This window comes from Mastigoproctus giganteus, chromosome 12 (assembly GCF_048544385.1).
Source record: "Mastigoproctus giganteus isolate SK-2022 chromosome 12, ASM4854438v1, whole genome shotgun sequence".
Classification (NCBI taxonomy): domain Eukaryota; kingdom Metazoa; phylum Arthropoda; class Arachnida; order Uropygi; family Thelyphonidae; genus Mastigoproctus; species Mastigoproctus giganteus.
The window spans coordinates 99,620,665-99,646,953 of record NC_143586.1 but is presented as its reverse complement, the minus strand read 5'-3'; the positions used below and the strand labels follow the sequence as shown (position 1 = coordinate 99,646,953).

General features: G+C 40.4%; 1 protein-coding gene across 3 annotated transcripts in view; it reads right to left on the bottom strand.

Moving 5' to 3' along the window:
- The window catches only part of LOC150077296 (uncharacterized), a 702,167-nt gene that overhangs the window by 536,770 nt on the left and 139,108 nt on the right, over positions 1 to 26,289 (bottom strand). The gene's annotated exons all lie outside the window — the stretch shown is intronic.

Sequence of the window (26,289 nt, the reverse complement as noted above, 5' to 3'; positions counted from 1 at the left end):
TCTGATTTTGCCCCACCCCCCACATACACACAATCTTAAAAGCTCCTTTGAAAGGTCAGATCTACAACGACAAAGGAAATTATTCAGAATGTGAGACGGGAACTATCGGCAATTCCAAAGAAGCTTGTCAGGAATGATCCCAGAAGTTGGGGCGTTAGTACCGTGATATACAGTGTCAAGGAGCCTACTTCAAGGAGATACATCCGAACAATCGGCAAGCTTCATCATTCCCTGAGATACATCCGAAAAATTGGTAAGCTCATCATTTCCTGAATTTTTTGGTCACTCTGTATATTAAAATTCCAATAAACAAAAAAAAAAAAAAAACACAGTTTTTACTACAATTTGTAACGAGATAAAAAAAAAAAAAAAAAAAATTAAACCACCGAGGAGATACACTACGAAACTGTGAATTAAGCAAATTTTATTTGCTTAATTCACAGTTTCGTAGGTTGTGAATAGAAAAAAAAATCTTTAAAAAGCAGTTATATGCGGCGGCTTATTATGCTTGCACTTGTGAGTTTAAAGACCTTCAGTTTGTCACTTCAGCTAGCTGCAGGTGGAAAACATAATAGCAGAAAAATTAAATTTGGGATGGACACTACTCAATGCATGCTGAATCGCAAGTGCAAAAAAATAATAATTCCAAGAATAGCCAACACGGGGCACTGGCGCTGTATGAAACTGATAGAATACTGTTTGGATGAAACTGCTGTGTAAAGATTCAGACGTTCAATAAGATGACCATTTATAATTTAAAAACAGAACATTATGTTCGATAACGTGGTTGAAAGTACAGCAGTATTACTATTTTCATTTACCTGTGAATTATTCCGTCGTCTGTAAAATTGAGGACCATTCCTAAATGTTTGTATTACGGATGTAAGAATAAAACTAAAAACCATTATTTATAGTGAGAAGTGTGTCAAAATGAAACTAAGTTAAAAAGGCGCAACGGCGAGTATAAGTTTAATACTCACTTGGTACTCATTTGAACAAAATGAGAAATATTTAACACTTTAATCGTAAGGCGACAACTGTACATATTCTTTCAGATGCCATTAAGTAGAAACACTCAAGAATAAATCGACACAGTGATTTAAGAGTCCGTGATTACATGACGCGGTTCTATCACTTCCCGTAATAATATGTTTCTAACATGCAGATAATAAGGAAAGATATTGTTCAAAGTGCTGGGAGGGTCTTGTAGACGGTCTAACTGCAGTCCTGGTTCATCCTCTGCAATTACCGGATCTAATGAGATAAACAAAACCTGAACTGGCGTAGAGGAGAGTGAGAACCTATTACTTTCGGAAGGCGTTCTCAATTACCATAACGCGGTTAATTATAATGTGATCTAATCGGTGTAATTACACAAAGCATACTTCATAGAAACCAAATTCTCATTAATTCAGGAAACGCTAAAGTTTTTTTTTTTTTGTTTTTGTGCAGTATCATCAAACATCATTACTATATTCTTTATATATATTCATTACTATATTATCTATGGAGACTTAGTACTATAATTTTTTTTTGTGCAGCAACAGGGTTGCAAAGCCCGTTGCTTTAGTAGAACCCTGAACATTGTAGTTCTGGGAGTATGCCTATGTGTTTAAATCAGTTTTGTTAATAATGGTAAATAAGTACCATTAGAATGCCATTTAAAAATTACCACTTTTTAATATCATAATGATAATAAAAAATGAAATACTAATACCCCTTTTGGCAGCTAATCGGTGGGCACAAGTTTATCAGACCTTGAAACACGAAAGAGGTTATGGGGTATAATCTGTACAATATATACAAGGACTGAAAGCAGGGGATTTCACTTTCGTAATATTCCATTAATATCTAAATGATATTTGCATGCACTTCCTTTGAAATGTTTGAGTGCCAGTGTGTGAATTTGATAACATTGAAGTTAAAGGCATCACTACCTGGATATTGGTATCAATATCCAGGTAGTTGTAAAAAATTGGTGCAGTTTACTACAAGTAAGTCATCTATGTATCTAAACTTATCTGCTTCAACTGGTACTGCTTCATCGTGTTTAATGTTGTTCTTCCCATTACATAGCAATTTTAACCTCGTACGACTTACTGCATTCCAACACCTGAGGTCGCTATAACATAACTAACTCTATATTGACCCTGACAAGAGACAGTATCCACTCAAGAGACAGTAACCTCTTCTTTCCCAGAGTAGCGTGTTGGTCTACAGACTCTACACCAGGGGTGAGGAACCTTTTTACATTTGATGGCCATATATTATTTAACCAAGATATGAATTGCTGGCAGCAACGTTGGGATTTGAGTGAGTATGGAACCATTACAAGAGGCTTCATTCCAGCCGTAAGCTTTGCAATGGACAGGAGGGTGTCTTCTTGGTTTGCTCCCACCATGACCACGAGTTACTTAATCACTGGACATGGCTTAAGGGCCAAACTATTTGAAAGAGGATTAGAACCTGACCCCTACTGTTCGTGCGGTGAGGTTGAATCTTGGAGACATGTCATCCTTGAATGCGGACTGTATACTTCAGACAGGCAGGAATTACTAAATAGGTTACCAAACCTCACGGAGAATAATTTACCTCTCTTGGTTCAGAGGTGGGACATCTTTGCTTTGCTTCAGGAATTCTCGGCCAAAGTTTTTAAAAGAAGACAGGAGTTAAGAAATCTATTGCAGGATACCAATTAAGGGAAGTGTTGCACATTTGACGACAGAACACTTCGTGTAATGTCATCTTTATAGGATGTTTCTTGTTTACAGTGCGAGATGATCTTCTGCTCCTGGATACCCAAATGCAGGCTTGCATTTGTGGATGGACTCTAAGTGGAGATAATGTTAATCTAAGTGTTAATGTTAATGTTTCTAAGTGTTATTGTTAAGTTAATGTCATTCTAAGTGTATGTATTTGCTATTTACATGTAAATAATTGTATAATGTTGCGTTTGTTTCGACAAGTATACATTGTTCTTAGTTGGAATTTTTTTTTTTTTTATTATTATTATTGTTATTTATTTTTTATTTTTTCGCTGGCCTCCAAGTTTGGGCAGCCTTGGGGGCGGGATTGCTGGCACCTACCAGTATAGCACTACTTCCGGTAGGTGCAGGATTTGTGCATTACAGCACACATAGAGAATGGTTGATCCAGGTGTTGGTTAATCCCTGGTGGCGAAATGGCCTGACATAACGCTCTTTTTTCAGGCCTGTTTTGCAGACGTTCTGAGCTTTCACAGGAGTAAAAGGTGGAGATGGGCTTATGTCTAGGAGCCACCCTTCATATCAGGACACATACAATCAATGTATATCTGTATATAAATATTGTATATAAATTGATTAATATATCGTGAGAATGTATATACAGTTGTGTGTGAATAAATAAAAAATAAATAAATAAAAAGCAACAGTGGTCCCCATACTGATCCTTGGGGAACCCCACTACTTACATTAACACAATCTGAGGAATAACCATTTATCACAACCCTCTGCCTGGTGCCCTCACGCCATCGTGCTATCCATCTAAGGGTTTTCCCTATGATTCCGGCTTGCTCCAACTTATAAAGTAACTACTCATGTGAGACTGAATCAAATGCTTTGCTGAAATCCAAATAACCAATGTCGACATTATTCCCTAAATCCAGCTCACGAGTGACCTATCAAAATGGCTAACCACATTTGTTAAACATGATTTTCCCTTTACAAAACCATGCTGTGTATCCTACAGAATTCCATTTCAATCTAAATGATCCTGAATTCCACCCTTGATCATTGCCTCCATGAGTTTCCCTACTACTGAAGTTAGACTGGCCGGTTGGTAATTTCCCGTTACACTCCTAGAACCGCCTTTATGTTCCAATTTACACCAATTCAACGGAATCTCTCCTGTACAGTGATGCTTTCATAACTAGCTTTAATGGTTCAATGCACTCACTTGCCACCTCCTTTAAGATTATAGGGTATATGCCATCAACCACAGGAGCCTTACTCGCCTGTAGGGCGAAAGTTTTCTCATTAAATAATTATTTGAAATTTCATCATCAATAATTACATTTTTTTCAACTTCACTTCCATAATATCTCATTGACACAAAGGTTTTTTTTTTTTTATGTAAATATCGATGCAAAGTAACTGTTGAGTTCATTTGCAACTTCAATTATGGTATCTAATACTATCCCACGCCCATTACATAAGGATCCAATCTAATTTGTCCTTCTTTTCTTTGCATTTATATATGTGAAGAATTCCTTAATTTCACTCTCTTTGCTCTTTTCTTTATTCCTTATCCCCACTCTTTGCTCTCTCTCAAACTCAGTAAAGATACTATAGTGAAAATTATACTTCGCTTAATAAAACTTTCTCCTTCAGAAAATGATGAACATAATTCAACCATGGAAGACAAACATTGAACAGAACATCAGTGTTCCGCAAATTCTTTCCAAAACAAGAAATTGCCTGACTCCAATGAGATTGTAAAAGATGAACTTGAAACGGAAATTGATGAAATACTTTTAACTATTTTTGCTAAAAGAGTATTTTTGCAATAGTACCAGAATAGAATCCGAAAGGGCGTTTTCTGCAGCTAATCAAATATGTACCAAAATTACGTACCTGTATGTACCATAATTAGATTCATTTTAAGCGATCATACTACTGATTGCTTATGTTTCTGAAGAGCTCACTTTATTCGGACGGGTAGTGTGAATGCTTAAACATCACTAAACTTGCAGTAACAATTTTTTTTTTTTTTTTTTTTGTCTTTAGAATAATTGTATTTTAATAATTTTTTCGGAATATTCAAGTAATTACAGTACTTGTTATTTTCCTTACTTTATTGCACCTAATTATCATCAAAATTTATTGAGAAAAGCGTTTGTTTTTGGAATACTGGTATAATAAATTAAAAATACCGAAATATCGGTATTAAGATTTTGACCGGTACTGTAAGCCCTAGTCGACAGAGATGTACAACGGCAGAAAATACAAGGAACACCAGCTACGTTTTTTTTTTTTTTTTTTTTTTAATGTAAAACCCCAAACACGAGAGGTATTCGAACCTATAGTACTTAATACCGTGCTTGGGTTGGAGGTTGAGAAGACGAAAGAAGGTATTTGTTGACATTGGACTTGAACTTCTGTAGACTGTAATTTTCAGGAAATACGTATGAAGGAAGGTTGTTCCAGAAAACGGCAGCTGAATGAATAAATGAGCAAGATGAAAATTTGGTTCTGTGAGTTTGAAGTCGGACAGTAAATGGATGTTGGCTGGTGGCGGCACGTGTTCGGACTGTTTTGAAAGAGAGAGCGGGAATTATAGAAGCCGATTCAGAAGAACAGTGCCCATGGAAGTATCTGTAGAAGAGGCATGCAGCAGAAACAGTACGTCTATGAGACAGCAAGTGGCGAGATTGTTAGAGATGAATCATTAATTAACCTAACTGCCCTCTTCTGAATGGAATCAAGAAGCCTGAGGGAGGTTTTGGGGGCACCACCACAGTTGAGGGAACAATATTCCATGGCAGGGCGGATTTGCGATTTATATAGAGTGAGCAGCTGTTTGGAAGAAAACTAATCCCGAGAGCGAAAGAGAAAACCAAGTTTTTTAGATGCAGAGGCAGTAATATTTGTAATGTGCTTGTGCCAAGAGAAATTAGAAGTCAGGGTAATCCCCAAAAGAGATATATCATTTTGTCTAGAAATCGGAGTGTCACTGAAGATAAGCATAGGAGCAGAAGAATACTTTTTGCGAGATATAAGACAAGACTGAGTTTTAGAAGGGTTGAAATCAACTAAGTTGTCTTTGCCCCACTGGAGAATTACCTGAAGATCGGCATTTAAGGAATTGGTAGCAGGTTTTCGAGAAGTTAAAGCTAACTGAGCAAGACAAGGTTTCTCAAAATGGAAAGTGGAATGCAATGTGCTATCATCGGCAAAACTATGGATAGGATTTCCAGTCAATGAAAGAAAGTCATTAATATACAAGAGGAAAAGAGTGGGTGAAAGAACTGAACCTTGGGGGGACACCGGCATTAGTGGAGAGGTTAGAAGACAGAGAGCCATCTACCATCACCCTCAGTGAGCGATCAGAGAGAAAACTGGATAACCAATTACTAGATTTATTTATTTATTTATTTATTTTAAAAACAGTTGGCAAACTATAAGATGGAAGCTTGTTTAGAAGACCTTTAGGCCAAACACGATCGAAAGCCTTTTAGGTGTCAAGAGCAACTACTTGTGTTTCATCGAACCTTTGCTTAGTCCATAAATGGGTAACATAAGCCAGAATATCACCAGTAGATCGACACTGACGGAATCCATACTGGTGATCGTTGATCAGACGGAAGGTTTTTAGGTAGTTTAAGAGTTGGCGGTTAATTGATTCCTCCATTACTTTAGAAAGAGTAGAAGTAATTGCAATGGGACGATAATTGGATGGGAGGGATTTGTCACCCTTTTTAGGAACTGGCTGGATATGAGCAAATTTCCAAGCAGAAGGAAAAACACCTTTGGAATAAGAAAGTGAAAAAAGGCGGCAAAAAATAGGAGTATGTTCAGGAGCACAGGTTTTGAGAACAAGTGGAGAAATACCATCGGGACCACAGGAGGCATTGAATGAAGCGTGTTGGAAATGGTGGGATGTGTTTTACCAAGATCATTAATACATGAGTTGGAAGAAAAATGGGATGCTAGTAGGTCAGATTTATCTTTGGCTGAAGTGACAACAGAACCATCTGGTTTGGACAGAGGTGGGAACAGAGATGGGCAAAAGTTGCGGCCAATAGCTTTCGCAAGAGACCAGAATGCTCGGCTACCATTAGGGCAAGAAGCAAGTTTTCTACTCTTAGCCTGTTCAAACTCTAGTTTGGACTGATTAATAACTGCTTTACAATTGTTGCGAGCTTTGGTGTAGGCAGAAAATGAAACTGAAGAATTAGAAACAAGCCAATTACGATATGCAACATTCTTCTCTTGAACAGCCTTAGCACATTTATTGGAAAACCAAGGTTTAGATAAAGGACGAGATTTTAAAGTGGAGTGTGGGATAAGGGATTCCATTCCTGCAAGAATAATTTCACTGACCCGATCTGAGCAAACGGTGACATCAGAAGTTTTGAAACAGTAATCAGACCAAGGAAAAGAAGAAAAGAAGTCTCGCAGGTAATCCCATTTTGCATTCTTGAATGCCAAACAACACGAGGTTGGGAATAGCCATGAGATAAAGGTTCCATTGGAGAAGAGATAATCACCAAGTTGTGATATGAAGTGCCTAAAGGACCTCTCACTTCGACCATGTACTTAGAAAGGGTGTTTGTGAGAAAAAGATCAAGCATATTGGCTGTATGATTAGGATTTTCCGGTATTCTTGAAGGTAAATGAACAATCTGTGCAAGGTCATTAGTAATTGCAAAAGCTTCAGCTGGGTCGGTGTGACTAGAAAAGGGAAGCCAGCTGAAGTTGTGAACATTAAAATCACCAAGAAACATTACCTCACTGTTAGGAAAGTTGGACTGGAGAAAGTCAAGTTGCAAATAGAGGAAGTCAATGAGCTCCAAGTGATTAGTGGAGTTTGGAGAAGGGTAGAGACAAGAGATGAAGTTGACATAATGAGGTAGAAAGATTTTAAGCCAGAGACGATCAAAGAGAGGAGATTCCAAATTACCAAATCTCTGACAGGGAATATCAGAACGGACATATGCACAAGTACCACCTTTGAGGCGAAAGGAATCATACAGCGAATAATTTGGGCATCTGAGATGAGCAGTAGTTGAATCAACTGATAACTGAGATTCTGTCAGAAAAGGTACATGGGGTTTGGAAGACTGCAAGTGGAAATGGACATCGTTGAGATTAGAATTGAGACCACGTATATTTGTGAAATGAATTAGGAAGTGCTTGGGAGGTTTAGATATTTTCGCAGATAAGCTTGCTCTATTAGTTTGACAATTCATGGTGTATTCAATAGTAAGAAAAAGTAGGTGGGACATGCTGTATGAAGTAATGAAATTTTTGGATATAGCGTACACATGGGTAAGAATATACCCTTGACAGATCTTTGACATAACGTGGCCTCGACAATGCTCCCCGCATACACACTACTCTGACTCCCTCCAGTCACTATCTGGCAGAGTAGAGGTAGCAAGATTACACACTAGCTGATCCGGGAGCCTCCTAGAGAGTTACCAATAGGTTCGGTCCGGTGTATTAACCAGCGGCCGGCCTGCGAACACCGTTTTAGAGCTGTACCCTCGAAATGTAAGGAATATTGGATCTCGCCACGATGTTCATCATAACCTCAAAAGTCATCAATCATACTGAATGATGGAAGAGATAGGGAAGGGTTGACCGGAACGTAGCTCTAGAGACTAAACATGGGTTCCACCACTTCAAGCCTCCAATAAGCAAAGTGGTGGTATTGCACCAGTTGATGAAAGTCATCTACCACCTAGTACTGCCTGGTAACATAGAAGGGCGGCGTTCCTCCATGTAGTGTGGGCGCCACACCTCGACCCCTGCTTACGTTGGCTCACACCTCGGTGGTCACCCACCATGTACTTGTGCATGGAGGTTATACTCAGGAATACTAACAGTCCCACCATCGTGAAGGTGCAAACATTACTGTTACGTTGGCTAGAACCAGTCACTCAAACGCGTGTACAATTCTATCCGTGCGTTTGACCACTCGCCTACAATGTCCGGTTTAAACCTCGTCTATGAAAGAAGCTAACAAAAAAAATATATATATAATAATAAATTTAAAAACATTATGTTAGAAGGGGTTTTTTTGGGTTTTTTTTTTTTTTTTTTAACCAAAAAAGGAATCGTCCAATTTCAATTCATACCAGAAAGTTGTACTGACTAACAACTAAGTTGAAGTATTTCATCATCTGAGCAATCAGAGAGAGAAAACAATAATTATTTTTGAAAATAAATAAATCATTTCGGGAACGTTTTGAATATGGCCTAGTGTTACAGAAATTGGCAGGACGCTCCGCCTACTCAATTTATTTATTCCTCATATTACACGTGTGTAATACGTATATGTCATATTTACACATGTACGCCGATGAGCCAAAACATTATAACCACTTACCCAATAAGAAATACTCCTCCACGTGCAGCAAAAACAGCTCGTACCCGGCGAGGCTGGATGCTACAAGATTTCTAAATGTGTCTTGTGGTATTTGGTACCAACATGTAACCAGCAGATCCTTTAACTCCTGTAAGGTCCGTGCTTGAGATGCCGCAGATCGGAGTTGCTGTTCGAACACAAACCACAGATGCTCGATGGGATTGATGTCTAGGGAATTTGGAGGCCAGGGCAATACCTGGAAGGCTTCCTGATGTTCTGCAAACCAGTCTCGAACAATCCGGGCGGTGTGGCATGGTGCATTATCCTGCTGAAAGACGGCACCGCCAGATGGGAAAACCGTTGCCATGAAAGGGTATACCTGGTCAGCAACGATGTTTAGTAGACGCTAGAGTTCCCGGCACATGGATGACTGGACCCAGGGTATCCCAGCAGAACATTGTCCAAAGCATGACACCGGATCCCTACCGGCTTGTTTTCCTCCCACAGTGCATCCAGGCTGCATCACTTCCCCAGGAACCGAAACACACGTACCCGGCCGTCCACATGGTGCAACAGGAAACGTGACTCATCGGGCCAGACGACCTTCTTCCAATCACTCAAGGTCCAGTTTCGATGCTCGCGTTGCCATAGCACCCACCGGTATTGCACTATCTCCGGTGGGTGCGGGATTTATTCCAGAGAAATCGACATTTATCTGATGAAGATAGTGAAATCTTCAAGAAAGACTATAGAAACAAACGGAGACAATATCACTCTGCAATTAGCAAAAGCAAATTGAATAGCTGGCAGAACTTTGTCAGAGAAGAGGCTAACACTGATCCTTGAGGTATAATTTATAAAATTACCAGAAATAAATTGCTCTGTAGCGAAATATACCAAACAGTTATAAGCGAAGGACAAGAGACCGATGACTGGTTTTCCTCTGTGCACACAATTGTAAACTCTCTCTTCCCTAAAGATGACCCAAATTCGGATAATGCAGAACAAAAGCAATTCCCAAAGAAAATAATGAATATCTGGGCGTCATGATGTAAATCTATTCACTTTGGTAGATCTAGGCTTAGCTGTTTCAAAATTAAATAAGAAAAAAATGTCCGGGGATAAATCTTATAGAAAATCAGCTTCTAGACAGAAAATCTTTTTAACATATTTAATAAATGTTATTTGGAAGGGTTGTTTCCTGATTGCTGGAAACTTGCACTACTTAAAATCTTGTACAAACCAAATAAGAAAAGAACTGATCCCAGAGCGTTCAGGCCAATTTCACTTCTGGCGAACTTGGGGAGGTTGTTTGAGAGGTTAATTTCTCCTAGAATATTGGATGTGTTTTTAAATAAAAATTTATGCTCCGATTGTCAACACGGCTTCAAAAAAAAGTCACTCTACAGAAGAAGCCTTTGGTGGAAAAGCGCCCTCAAATTGCGGATGGTTAAAATGTGATAACTATACTTTTCGGGTCTTCAGGTTGTATTTCACAAACAGGCATATCAGAGTATGTGCTAAACATCTAACGTATAAAGCGACTGTTTCCAGAGGATGCCCTCAGGGTTCTGTCTTGGGGCCTCTCCTCTCGAATGCAGTCCTGGGTCAATGGCTGACTAGAGAGAGAGAGAGAGAGAGAGAGAGAGAGAGAGAGAGAGAGAGAGAGAGAGAGAGAGAGAGAGAGAGAGAGAGAGAGAGTGATGAATATATGAAGATAGTACATATACCGATGATTTAGTTGGTGTGATCAGCCACACTGGAACAAAAGATTCAAACAGTTCTGGACGATCTTTCTGCATGGGTACAAGTTAATAAATTAAAAATATCGGCCACAAAAACAAACTTTATGGTATTCAAAAATCACTTTGATTATAGAAGGCCTCCTAGAGTGATCTTGTATGGAAAACAATTGCCTTACGTCTCCAAGACAAAATACTTATGCCTAAAAATAGATGATAGACTCGGATTTCTTGAGCATGTCTGCAACGTTGCTGTTAAAATTTAAAAAGTTTACAGCTGCTTTGGTTCGTATTTCACGGAAAGAATGGGGGCTTAATAAAAAAAAAAAAAAGTATATTTTTTATATTATACTATAAGACCATATTTATCCCCATAGTTTCATATGCAGCGGATGTATGGTTTAGAGCTGCTATAAAATCTAAAGTCAAGACGAAATTAATACCTTTACAGCGTTCGGTTTTGCTTACTTTTATGCATGCCCCAAGGACAATTTCAAATAATGCCCTACAGGTTCTGGCTGGCTCGATTCCCATCGATCTTGTCATCTGCCATGAATTAAAAAAAAAAAGGAAACTCAACGAGCATTTTAAATGTAGTTTCTGATCCAGCAAATAACAGTAAACGAGAAAGATTACGAATTTGGTAATCTTTCTCGATAACGATAACTGAGTGTTGGCAGGAGAGGTGGAACCAAAGCATTCACGGGGAAGTTACTAGAGATATTTGTCACAGGCTGACTTTGCGGCTACCTGTACTGTTGCTGGTTGGTTTAATCCTCGTATGTCGACAACGTATCTCTTAACTGGGCATGACTCGCTCAGGGGATTGGAACCGGACCGCTGTTGTAGTTGCGGCCAGAATGAGACTTGGGAACACGTCTTGTTTAACTGTGTGTTTATAGTCAAGAGAGACAACGTGTTCGTCAAAGAATTCCCACCCTGACGGAGGAAAATGTATCGATCCTGGTAGACAGTCCCGAGAATTTTGCAGCTTTCCAGGACTTCTCTGTGGCTGTGTTTCAAAAGTGACTACAGTTGAGGACTTCGCTTTTAGAGCAAAGGTAGAATTAAGTTAGAACTGAATAGTTCCTTTATCGATTTGAGACTATGGAGAATCTTAGTAAATTGATCTGTTATATGATTTTTCGTTGAAAACGTTGATCTACCCAAGCTGTTAATGCTGGGTTTGTTTTAATTTTTGGAGTTCCTACAACATGGATATTCAAATTGTAGCGGCAAACCTACGTAAGAGGAAGCGAAAATGTAAAAATATCCTAATTTGATGATTTTGTTAGATTTATTGGTGCATCCGTAATCTGATGACTAGATATAGCTGAATAGAATGGTTTTCCTTCCTGACGAAATATTTTATAACCTGAATGTGTTTACTTACGCCTAGTCTATACAGTGATTGAGAGACAAACACCAAATGGCTGCCCACATAATAGGATTCATGATAAAGGACACTGAAAGCACCTTCCACTGGTATTAATGTTGAAAAAGTAAATAGAAGCAAAGTTGTTTCATAGTATATTTAACTGGATGTTCCACTAAGTCTCATCTAAATGGTTCCCATAGTGTGAAATCAAAATGGATGCTTTACTAGTGGCGTCATCTACTTATTTCAGTCAGTGGCTTACACATAAGATTAATGTCGATGCGATTTCTTGGAAAGGATCTATTTGTGAATGATGATACAAAACGGACACTATCTTGGGGAAAAAAATGGAGGCCTTGACTTTAACGCCACCCGCATAACAAATTCAGAATATTGTTTAAATAAAAGAAAAGGTGCACTAGTTGCCGTAGTTTGTGAAAATTTGTTGTTCATTGCATAATTTGGCTTCAAGATATGAAAGTTGCAAATTTGAGCTAGGTTTTTGGCAGTAAAGATGACCTCACTATCTCTGCTCCCACTGGTGCTACAGACTCATACATTGATATATAGGTTGACCAATCAAATACTTCTTTTAGTAATTTTTACAGCGCCCCTGCCTGTTAGAACAGAGGATATAAAAATTCAATATTGAAAAAAAAAAAAAAAAAACGTAAATTTGCCTTCAACTTTTCATCCCGGGATATACACAGACCCAGATGAATAAAAATGAGGAAAATTGACCTTTTAATAATTTTATTGCCTGTTTATCGTAGGAATTGGATACTTAAACCAGAAATTGACTAATACAGCAAGAGACATCACATAATTTTGGGTTTTTAACTGCATTTTCCAGTATGCTGTTAAACTCATGTGAATTGGTGACATTATGCCTAGGTTAAATTCTAATAGAATGATTATTAGTGCACAGTTAATTGGTCTACTTAATTTGCTAAATGTAGATCGATTGGGTCTGGACTAAGGACAATTCAAGCAGTGGAAATTTTTTCATTATGAGCATTCATTAATTTTATTAATGATGACCATTATGAAGGAAAAATAGATTGACGTTGACAGAAGATTGGTAGCCTTGGTTGAAAAAGGGACAAGATCTACCGTTTTCCTATTTTGGGGGACAGTCTCATGGTGGCTGTCGCTCCCTTAATTCCTGTTGAGGACCAAACTCAAATTTCTTTTATGGATTAAATTCTTCCTTGCAAGCAAAAAATCTTCATAAATAATCAAGTTACAAGTGATTTAACCTGCAGTTAATGTGAAGAGCAAATTAAAGTAGAGAAATTAAAGTTAGGTGGTTGCAATGTTCTCATGGTGAACATCCATTGCAAACTTATGGGAGACAAAGAAGACTAGGTTTTATTCCTTTGGTTGCTGTTGAAATGAAGAAGGTTCAACAGTTACGACAAAGAGACGACGTCTCATCTTGACTAGTCGTCTCCTTGTGTCTTTTAAGTTACTATTAATAAAAATTGAATTATAATATCATTATCATAATTTGTAAGTAGGAGTATTAATGTGGGAAACTTGAGGGAATACAATTGTACATAATGTAAATAAATAATAAAAATATAATATGCAAATTAATAATAGCTAATAAGATGTAAATAGCATTGTGTAAATTCAATAACTATCACGGGAGGTGATATGTAAAAGTTAAAATTAAGTTGTCTGGAAAATGTTAATTTGACTATTAATTTTAATTAAATGTAATTTAAATGTGAATACTAAGTCGTCCACTAGCATTTTTTTTTTTTTTTTTACTGGCTCCTTGGTTTGGACAACCATAGAACGGGATTGCTGGCACCCACTGGTATTGCACTACTTCCGGTGGTCGTTTTGTGCCTTATAGGACGGCAGATGGTCCGATTCTTCGTGCCTTGGGACGGACAACAGGCAGCAGCTGCTCCCTGGTGGAGAAGAGGCCTGCCGCTTTGTAGAGACGCTACACATTCACAAGTTTTCAAAGTGGAGTGTCTGGGAGCCACCCTGTTTACAGAACACATTTACACGCAAACACACGAGTGTTCAATGATAAGTACAGAGTTTCTAAATATATGTAAATATATTTTATACATAAAATCATGTGGATACTTTGATGTACAGAGCTTTAAATATATGTAAATATATAAAATCACGTATATACTTTGATGTACATAATCTTGAGACTGTATATTGTGTGTAATTAATAAGTGAAATGAATGCCCATTGTAGGCGCTGTCGCCAGTGAGCCGTGGTTAGCTTGGGCACTCGGAGCAACCTGTGGCTATGCAGTCCCATTTTCAGCAGGGTTCGATGTACTGTGTGTTGTGACACATTACTACCATCACCAGCATTCCAATTACCGGCTAGTTGCGTCACAGTCGCCCTTCTGTTGTCATGTACCATCCGGAAGAGCCTTCGCTCACCTCGATCATCGATGAGCTATTGTCGTCTAACACCTCGCCGGCGGTTCGAGGGTTTTCCCTCCTTTGACTACTTTCGGTAGGTACTAAAGATGGCTGACCGTGAGCATCCCACCAGCCGTCCGGCCATTACAATAGAAACAGAAAATAAGGAAGATATACTGGAAGGCAATAATGGAAAACCCAAAACTTGTCAAGTTAGGGCTAACAGCGGAGCCGCCAAAAAAGCGTGGGCCTTCAATTATAATATTTAATGTAGACCACGTAACGCCTGAACAACTAGCAACTGAAATTGTCACCAGAAATTTAAGGAATTGAGAAGGAAGAACAAAAAAAATGCACGGTAACACCAAGGTATTCAACCGGTACCAGATCGGGAACCAATAGGAACTGGGTAGTTGAACTAGACCCATCTGCATGGCAACAGCTGAAGAACTGCAACAGAATATATATAGAATGGGGATCCCACCGGTTCCGGGAGCATGCAGCGGTGCCGAAATGCTTTCGGTGCTGCAAGTTCGGACACACAACCCACACCTGTACTCAGACAACGCCTACTTGCGGCCATTGCTCTGGCAAGGGCCATGAGTACAAAACTTGCCCCAACAGGGAACAGGATCCAACCTGTGCCAATTGTAAAGCAGCCAAAATGGAATACACACATTCGATCAGAGATCCAAACTGCCCGGTCTATATCAAAGCAAAGGGTCAATACCAAAAGAGAACCGACTATGGAGACAAACAATAAGAAATATAATACATCCAAAATAGAGATCATCCAACAAAATGCGCAAAGAGCCAGAGCAGTGGCAGAACAGCTAAGGATAAAAGCTGACGAAATCAATGCAGACATTCTCATACTCCAGGAGCCGTACACCCACTCTAAACGGGTGTGTGGATACCCAATCACATATAAGATCGTACACGATGAGGAAGATACCCCTTGGGCGGCGGTAGTGGTACGCAACCCAGACTACACAGTCACGAAAGTTAAACAACTATGCTCGTCATGGGCAGCTTGTGCCCACGTAGTGACGCCACTAGGCCAGTTCTACATAGTGGCACTGTACTGTAGACCAGGGGAGGACATTACCCCAGCTACACAATACCTTCAAGTTTTGGTAGACTTGCTCCCAGACGAGAAAATAATCATAGGGGGAGATGTCAATTGCCGATCCCCCACCTGGCACAGCCTGACTCCGGACAGAAGCGGAACTCGGAACGGGCAAATACTAGACGAATATCTTTCTAACTCCCCGATCATGGTACTAAATCGGCCACACCAACTGCCCACGTTCTGTAACACACTGTGGGAGGCCACGATCGACGTCACGCTGTCCACTAGGAACGTCGCAGGCTATATTAAGGATTGGCTTGTTCGGGATTCGTGGACAACGTCCGATCACAGAGTGATTACCTATCAGATAGCAAGGTCACTTGACAGAGCCCCAATATCCAAGCAAATACAGAGCCGATATGCCATCCGCAAAGCAAATTGGGAACGTTTTAAGGAAATCCTAATACCAGCAACGGCCCAACATCTAACTGAGACAAATCAGCTTGAGGAACCCAATAAAACCCAAACTAAAGTAACCAAGATAATAACAGAAGCCAGCAACGCAGCAATAAAAAGAAGAAGCCCGATCCGGGGGGCTGTCCCGTGGTGGACCCTGGAAATTCAACAGCTCAGACGGGAAACAATTACAAGAAGAAAACAATTCCAGCGGGCAAGGCGTACATGGCCGGCCCATGAGGTTGAAGCTTTAAGGGAAAGATATAGAGAAGCCAGAAACAGCTACACAAATGCGATCGTCAAGAGCAAACGCAAGGCCTGGGAGACCTTTGTAAGCACAACAGGGAACACCGAACCCTGGGGTGTGGTATACAAGATAGTGACGAATAAACTTCCCAGGGGGGAAGTCATTTCAACCACCCAGACACCACAAGGTGAATATACCACCACGTGGCAACAATCTATAAGCAATATATTGGATGCCATCTTCCCGAAACCAATAGAGCCATCACTGCCAGAGCAACTTATCATCTGTCAAGATAATGAAGTTTACTCAACAGACACTCAGGAGCCACCCTTCACACGGGATGAACTACAACAAATGGCAACCACGATAAGAAATAATAAATGTCCAGGCCTGGACTACTTAGAACACGAAATTATTAAGAAGACCGTGGAGATCGTTCCAGAAATCCTCTTACACCTATATAACAGCTGCTTGGCTAAGGGCATCTTCCCCAAAAAATGGAAGGCAGCAAAGGTAAAATTAATCGCCAAAAATTCGAACAAACCACCCCACCTGCCAAACTCCTATCGGCCAATAGCCCTACTGCCGGTTGCAAGCAAACTGCTTGAAAGACTACTCTGTACAAGGATAAATCAGCATTACCAGGCAGCGAAACTCACAGAGACATCGCAATACGGATTCAAGAAGGGTTCGTCTACTGTGGAAGCCTTGCGTAGCCTATCGGAATCAGCAGCAAACTGCAATAATAAATATCTTCTAGCCATCTCTGTTGACTTCGCTGGGGCGTTCGACACCATTTGGTGGCCGAGCGTACTGGCAAGACTAAGGCTGGCACATGTGCCGATCAACTTATATTCCATAATTAGGTCTTATCTCTCCGAGAGACGCATCATTGTGGAAGCACCTTATGGTAGAGTGAATCGTGATGTCCACAGAGGCTGTCCCCAGGGTTCTGTTCTGGGGCCGCTCCTGTGGAATATGGTTTTGAATGGGTTCTTGGCTTTGCGCCTTGGTGATGTGCGCTCCCAGGCCTTTGCTGATGATTTGGTCCTCACCATTGCTGCAGATAGCCGGGCCCAGCTAGAGGAAAAGGCCAATCAGGCAATGCTGATATTGCAAAACTGGACCAGAACCCACTGCCTGACGATATCAACAACAAAGACGTCCTCCGTCCTGCTAAAAGGCAAGCTTGATATACGTAGACCGCCACAAATAAAGGTGGGACCTACCACAATAAAATTAGTGACCCAGTTAAAATATTTAGGAGTTATACTGGATGGTAATCTTACTTTTAAACACCATCTAACTTATATCAGAGCCAAAATCAAAAGATACTCTGGATTGGTGGCTAGGATCGTCAAGCGGGACTGGGGGTTAAACCAACGCACCCTGTCATTGTTTTATAAAACAACCTTCCTACCGATCATCACTTACGCCTCAGCAATATGGTTTTCCAAAACAGGAACTGTAGTAAACCGACGCATCCTTGATGCAACGCAAAGAACAATCCTACTGACAGTTACACGTGCTTGTAGGACAACCAGTACCCACGCGCTGCAGGTCTTGGCCGGAGCTCTTCCCCTTGACTTAGAGATCATGCGTAGGGGAATGAACTACCACATAGAGAAAGGAATACCTTGTACATACCATGGCTATACTGTGGACGTTAATGCACCACAAAAAAATGAAAAGACAAGGCTGCAAAAACACCTGATGCAAGTTTGGCAGGAGCGCTGGGCCAACTCAAATAAGGGAAATATCACCAGGAAATTCATTCCGAACATCGACAGGATGTACCCCAGTCCCCCAACTTGGTTTCAACCTGGCTTATACACCACCTATTTATTGACTGGTCACGGGGCCTTTACAGCCAAGCTGGCAGCGCTGGGGATTGAGGTGGATCCGAGATGTGCCTGTGGGGAGCTTGAGTGCTGGGAGCACATTATGTATGATTGCACCCATTATGAGGACCTCAGGTGCAGACTGATCACTGCAATACACTACCTCCCCAAGAACTTGGAATCACATCTATTGGACTCACTTGAGGAATACAGGGAGCTAAAGGAATATGCCCAAAAACTATTTGGTAGGCGTAAAACATTGATAGCCATCTACAGAAGGTAAAAAAAAAAAAAAAAAAAAACAGAACATGCGTGGAGAGGACTCAAGGAGAACCTCGCCCAGGAACCTGCTTACTACTAATCATCTAAAACCAGCGATCGCAAGAATAACCCCATGGAGCTGCGGATCTTCCCATGATGAAGAGAACCACAGCCATAGCTAACAGACCAACAAGTGTTCATAGCTGAGGAAAAATATGGCTACCAATGACAGAGAAGACCAACGAAGATAGAGAAACTCCAAGTTGCTGCCTCAACGGAGCCATATTGGCTCTATGCTCTGCACTCTCTTGTGCAGTGCAATTCTTTTACTCCCACACCCGGCAGGGGAGGGAGGTGACGGCTTGCTGTCGCCTCTCTTCCCTGCCACACCATTTCTTCCCTCTGGTGGGGCATGGGCATGCCTCACTGAAAAAATTGGGGGTCACCTACCCTATCGACCCTCTTCTTCCTATTTCACCCACCAGCCTTCATTCTCCCCTCCCAGCACTTTTTCTTGCACAGCGTATAGCCCTACACGTCCAAATTTAAATACACCAAAAAATTTCGCCCAACCTTTTAGGCACTTCAGAAACAGGCTTTCAGCGTCAAACCCCATATTAGTGCTTTAATGTAAGTGATTTAAAATCAACCGCGGTCGTTCCAATTTTATTTTAGGTCCTAGCCACTAAAATCCCAGGAAAGTAAGTGGCAGGACCTGCCAGAGTACAATTGACTCAATGGTAACACCCGGCTAGCCTCCACGTGGCGAGGTATGGACAACGTCTGGTCCCATTAGGGGCCTGGCGGCCAATAAGCCGGATAAACAATGGGCACAACATATAACACTACTCATGACCCACACACTTCTAAATCTCTGGCTTTGACAGGGTACTGTCACCGATACATAGAACATTCGCGGAGATGGGAGAAATCCCAGGAGCCGCTAGACCCTCAATATACCTCATACAATTTGGCCTTTGTCAAAGTCGCTTAAGTCCGCTGCCTTTAACATCTGAAATACAAAAGTAACATTGATTAACGGAGCTCAGTATCAGGTGTTTTTTTATACCGTGTCCCGATCTGCGCACGCGCCGTAGTTCACCTGCAGTTGCTTCGATTTGTATAATGACTCGCTGGTCATAATGTTTTGGCTCATTGGCATATGTATGTAAGTCACAGGTTTGGCGGCACCAGGAACGTTTGTTCAACTCCGCCGTTTAAATGTGCAGCTTTCATACAAAACAACACTGTGAATTTATAATGTAGAGGAGACAAAGCCAAAAATGCCTCTAAAGCAGGGGTCAGCAACTTTTTTGAGTGAGGTGCCATTTTTGACCTAATTTAAAAAAAGAAAAATTCAAAAGCTGCACCTCAGCTCGAGCTGGGGGAGAGAAGAGTTTTTTCAGAAATGGAATACAGTGGGAAGGTGTTTTATTAAAATAATATATATTTTGAAATATCTATCTATACATTAAAAAGTTTTCCTGCTAGTGATATTTATTCAAGCCAATGGTTGAAGAGCGTAAGGCAATTACGTCACTACAAATGCAATTAATTATTGACATCTGCCTCCATAACGTTCACCAACCTCGTGCATGTAATTCACTATCTAACATTTAATGTTCCATTGTAACGTTTTTTGTACACCGGTGTGCAAAAACTTAAAGACCAGCACTATTTCTAAAGTTTACAACCACAAAATCAAACGAAACAGCCTGTGGCGATTTGCATAACTGTGGCGGTTCAGTAGAAAGCTGGTGCACATGCAAAAATTTGAATCGTGATGAGAGGGCTCACATAAACAGATAAAAGCAGCAGTTCAGCAGTTATGTGTAAATTACCGAACGGTGAGCACGACTGTTACAGACGTTCGATTAGTTTCATACAGTGCTGCAGACAACGAAATGGCCAGTAGACAACATCTGGATGACTTTACCCAGGATCGAATAATTGGGAAGCTCAAGGAAGGTCAAAGTGCAAGGAGTGGGCCTGCAAAGTTCGATATTGCCCATAGCATCGTCTCACATGCGTGGTCGGCCTTCAGTCAGACAGGTACAGGTGCCTCCATAGCCAGGTGGGCAGGAGCAGCAGCGTGTAGCACACGCTAATCTTGATTAGACCGAGGTTCGAGCCCGTAACCACCAAATACGGAGGATGCGGAAAGTTCAGGGAATAACCACCACATATCCCCGGTACAATATGGCCCTAGTTGCTAATGTTCCTAAAAACCAAAATAACAACCTACAGGTACAGCTGTTCAAAGGACCAGTGGTGGTCGTCCATGTAAAACAACGCCCAATGATGACCGCTATACACTCCTACAGGCCAAGTGGGACCGACACCAGAGAGTGGGATCAATTTCAAACCAGCTGCATAGGAGCTCAGGATATCGCGGTTTACTGTGGCCAGGCGACTCCACAAAGGTGGACTACGGCCAGTGCACTGTGTCCCTTTAACATCTGCCCATCAGAGACACTGTTTACAGTGGTGCATCGAACACAAGGACCAGACAGCAGCACAATGGAATAAGGTACTCTTTACTGATGAGAGTAGATTCAGTCTCAGCAGCTAATCTGGGAAGAGGTTGGCACACGGTATTTGCCCGCAAACATCACTGAAAGGGATCGATATTGCAGTCGAGGTGTTCTCGTCTGGGGAGGCGTTATCTCGGATGGACATACACAACTCCAGATACTGGAAGGCGGTACACTGGTGCACGCTACTGTACTGATGTAATCCTTCCCCATGTGCATCTGTTCCTAGGTGCCAATGGCCCAGAGTTCGTGTTTATCATTGATAACGCCACACCCCATCGCACTGCAGCTATTGATATGCTTTTGGAAAGTGATGACATTGTTCGTATGGATTGGCCTGCCTGTTCAACCGATCTAAATCCCACTGAACACATATGGGATAGTCTGGGGAGACACCTAGAGGCACATTCACAGAAATGTTCACCAGCTGAAGATGGTGCTGACAGAGGAATGGATGATTTTACCGCAAGAACTTATCAACAACATTGTTCTAAGTATGGAAAGGCGGTGGAAAGCTTGCATCGACATTACGGGTGGCCATATCTCCTACTGAGGACCATCTCTTCCCTTTGTTCCATCTTTGGCAGTGATGCAGCTGTATCATTGCAGCCAGTGCTATGTTGCTATTTTTGAATAAAGTCCCTCTGTACCGTTTTGTTTCCGTTGTTGTGTCGGTGTTGTTACCTTCATCATTTCTGTACTTCACGATCTTCCTTTGGTATGCTTTTCCCAAATCCAAGTCACTCCTATTAGAAGCTGCAGGTGAAAACCTGACTGGTCCTTAAGTTTTGCACACCAGTGTATATTAATTAATATTATATATTTGTAAATACTGTGGTTTAGTATTTTGTAAATATTTAAATATTTGTATAGTTTGTAAATATTTCAGTTAAATATTTTAGTACTGCTCTTTCGTATGCAACAATATTCCTCATGTATTATGGAATCCAAAGCAAAAGGCCTTTTCCTAAGCGATCTTTGTAAACGTAGGTAAATAATTCCATAGTGATATTGGCTGAAGTCGTGTATAGTATACACCAGCAGGAACTTGGATGAAAGCGAGGAAAACGGCGATAATTGACAGGTGAAGGCACCTCTCTTTTCTGATTGTTTTGTGTTGTCCAGAAGGTGGGGGAGGGGGGGTTAGGTAGGGTGTTTATCCTTCCATCCTGCTGTTTTAAAATGGGAAAACGAGTTCTCGATTTAAAAACCATCTTAGGCATATCAACTGAAAATGTGGGGAAAACCATCTTAGGCATATCAACCTAGGAGGCCAGTGAGAGGAGAAAGCAGTGGCATCTGCTAATCACAGCTTTTCCAGTTTTGCTTGCTGCCATGTTGGAGGGTGACCGTTCTGGAATTTTACTGTGATATTTATTCGACCTTGAGAATGCCGCGCACTCTAAGGACAGGTAAATAATTACATAGGTCATGTCCTGATTAGATTAGATTTAAACCAGTGCGTTTCGACAGCTGGGTCTTATACGTAGAAAAGATTTAACTCATTCCGTATACCTCTACATTTTATGTAGAAAAGCGTGCGCGGGGGTGGGCGAGCAAAGCCCCCTAGTTATTTTTTAATAATATTTCTAATTAATGTGACTTTTGCTGCTGAACTTCTTGGGCGAGTCTCTCAACATCAGGGATGTATGCTATAATTTTCATCTTTAAGCATGCTGAGAGACGGGCATTGTTCAGACGGTTCCTTGATTTATTTTTAATATAATTCATGTTCGAAAATATTTGCCCGCAGAAATTCGTCGAACCAGAAACTGAGAGAAGTCCAAACGTAAATATTTTCAAATTTATATACATGTTCGGTAAGCTACACCACGCATCGAACACAATTTGGTCTTGCTTTTCCAACGCATCTATTGGCATCCATTTATGTAGAATTGCAGGGGCAGCCTTTTACCTCTCCAAATCCTCAATCTCAGTTTTAAGGCATTTTAAGTCTTGTTCCACATGTCCTTGATTTTTAAATCCTGTATAACTCCATTTCAAACTTTACTTCATGTGGGCTAAAAGTTAAAGAGCCGCAGGTTGTCGACCTCTGCTCTACAGTAACCCATCCCGTCCACACGGAGGAATGCCTCAACAACTAGCCCTGTAGATCCTCAGATGAGGACAGATAATCATCCCCAAGGGGGAGGCCCAAGCCCAGGGGCGCAGAGATCCCGTACTCAGGAAAGGGAAAACGCGGGAGGTAAAAATCTTCAAGTTTATATGGCCCAAACGGAGCAAAGAAATGTGGACAAACAAACCAAGTCATTCAATAACTGTTAAGGTAAACTAAAAACATTAAAACTAAATTAATATGGTTACATCAGTAAAAAGAACATATTTACACTCAGCATAAAACATAATACTAGAACTGAAACTAAGTTGATATGGTTACATAGTATATAGTACATATTTACACCTAACATATAACACAAACAGTGCGTAGATAAAAAAAAAAAAAAAAATCAGAAGGAAGCAGTTGGTGTTTGTCAAATAGATCGGCGTCTTTCAAAAACAAGAGACACAAAGTTCTGGAAGGTGGAATAAATTTCTTTGATTTTCCACGAGTTGATATTCCAGTCCAGGGCGAAAATCTCTAACAATTTTTAAGGGAATTCTCAAGTCCTCATAAATGTCACAGTCAAATAAAACATGCTGCCAGACTTCACGTTGTCCACAAGAACAGAGGTTAGCATGAAGTCCAAATGTGTACAATTTATGTTTAGTGATCCGTGTCCAGTGATGAGATATGACATCTGCGTGGATATGGAGAACCGTTTTCTTCTTCATTTATCCATTAGGTAAGTAACCTCTGGGAAAAACTTTCTAGTAACCTGCCCGGTTAGCGACGTTTCCCATCGTGTCTAGTATATGTTAACAAGTTCATTCCAAATGTTTTTCTTCTCACCATTGGTGTGATTATTCAAGTTGATTCTAATATCAAAGAAGTCGGTTGGAATTCCTTTTTTCAGTCTATAACACAATTCCCTGTAAGCTACGCGAGGATCTAGTGGAATAGATCCTACAAAAACTTGAAGAGAAGCTGATGAGACTGTACGACAGGCCCGCACCAAGGCAAGTTATATGCTCCTTTGTATAGAAATTAATATATTTTGAAATTTTTTATTCTGTAACCTATGAAACCAGGCTCTGGCACTGAAGGTTACAATAGAGATGAATGCTGCTGAGTAATAAAAACTTAAGTTTTCTCGAAAAACTCCAGTCCTGTCAAGTAATATGTATGAGAGCTCTGGAGAAATTAACTTTAATCGCCAGGTGAGATAGATGGGCATTGAAATTTGATTTTTCATCCAATATTAATCCCAAATATTTCGTTTCTGTTATCAAAGGAAGTTGAAGATTATTTGTGGAGGTCTGTTGTGATTTAATTTACCTTTCAACAGAAACATTTTAGTTTTAAGTGGATTAATATTTAACTTGTTCAGTTTAGTTTGGCCCAATTTGTAAGATCCTGTAGAACAGATTTGGTGTTGGATTCAAGTATTGCTCTTGATTTTCCCCTGATAATATCGTAACATCGCCTGCATATCAGAGGTCCAAGAATGGAATCCTGGGCTACCCTCTGTAAACAGCTCTAGTAATATATTGATGTTTAGATTTTATTAGAACTTGTCTGTCCTGGAAATAATTAGGCCTGATGTAGCCAAGTGGTCAGGAGCGCGAGAGCAGTAGCTTGTTTGTTTGTTATTTGGTTTTTAGGAGCATTAGCAACTAAGGCCATATTGCTCCGGGGATATGCGGTGGTCATTCCCTGACCTTTCCGCATCTTCCGTATTTGGTGGTCAAGGGCTTGAACCCCGCTCTAATCAAGAAGAGTGTGCTACGCACTGCTGCTCCTGCCCACCTGGATACGGAGGCGCACAGAGAAAGCAGTAGCACACGCTGTTTGAGTGGACCGGGGTTCAAGCCTGTGACTGCTAAATACGATTAATAAGCCCAAGCTAACTTGTAAACTACTAGAGAAATACATTTCTATGACGTGATATGCATTGTTATTTGTATAAAGTTAAACTGAAGTTGTCCCAAAACAAAAATGAAATTTTGCAGTTAACGTTATCTGACACTAAGCCCTCGTATTATCAAACAAGCAATACGGATTTTCTCCGGAAAGCTCGTGTGAAGACGCCGTAGTGGACTTAATTCAACATATAAACTCCTTAACCACCAAATACGAGTTGGCCATTTTTATTGATTTCGAGGGTACGTTAGATTCTCATTGGTGGGAGAGCGCTCTCGAATGCTAGGAACAGCAAACTGTAGCTCCCAATCCTTCTCTTTAGTTCTTGTTTATGCTCCGGCACGACCACCAGGTAGTGGCGCTTACAATAAATCAATCAATACACATGTTAAAAAGCATATTTTCGGTAAACCAAGAAAACGTCAAATGAATTTTTCTTGGTTAATTACAAAAACGTTTACTTCAAAATGATTTTGTAGTCAACGTTGTCTGACACTGAACCCTTGAATAGCTGTTTGTCGTAGAACAGTTTCTGGATTCTGAGAGCTCGTTCAAGCAATTTTCCCATGTTGGCAAGTAATGCAATTGGTCTGTACGCTTTTGGGTCAGATGTTTAGAACATCTGACCCAAATGTTCTAAATTGGTGAGAGACTTACACATGCACAAAACAGTAAAAATATAAATAAAGTATGCGAGGGTGTCGCATCAATTTCAGTAAAGAGTGACTAATGGTGTCGCCATCGGTAAAATAAAAAAAAAATAAAAAAAAAGTCTAGAAATCAGATCTAAATCTCTCCAAAACTTGCAAAATTAGAAAGAACAGACCTACATAAGCTAGGAATACTAGTCTCGCTAATGATTTCTGAAAAACCCTGAAATACGATTTTCTTTATAATGCATGGATTTCGTATTCCTGTATTGTATAATTATAAGTTACTAAAATAATATACTTTTAGTACTTGAACCTGTTGCGCATTATAGCCTACGTTGCTGATGCACCAACAAATCTAAAAACAACTTCAAGCTATAATGCAAATAATGAGGGTTTTTTTCATATGGGGGGTAAAAAAAAAAAAAAAAAAAAACTTCTGCAAAAGACGACAGAAACCTATACAGCACAGAAACTGCTTACTTTCAGAGGACTTGCTATCGTTGGCTTATAAACAACAAACAAATGTTAATGAGTCGATAAAACATTCTATACGAAAAACATCGTCATAATTAGAGGATGTTTTTTTCCATAATATCGTGACTACTCTTTTACTTGCTCTTTTTCATGACTTCTAACACACGCAACACTT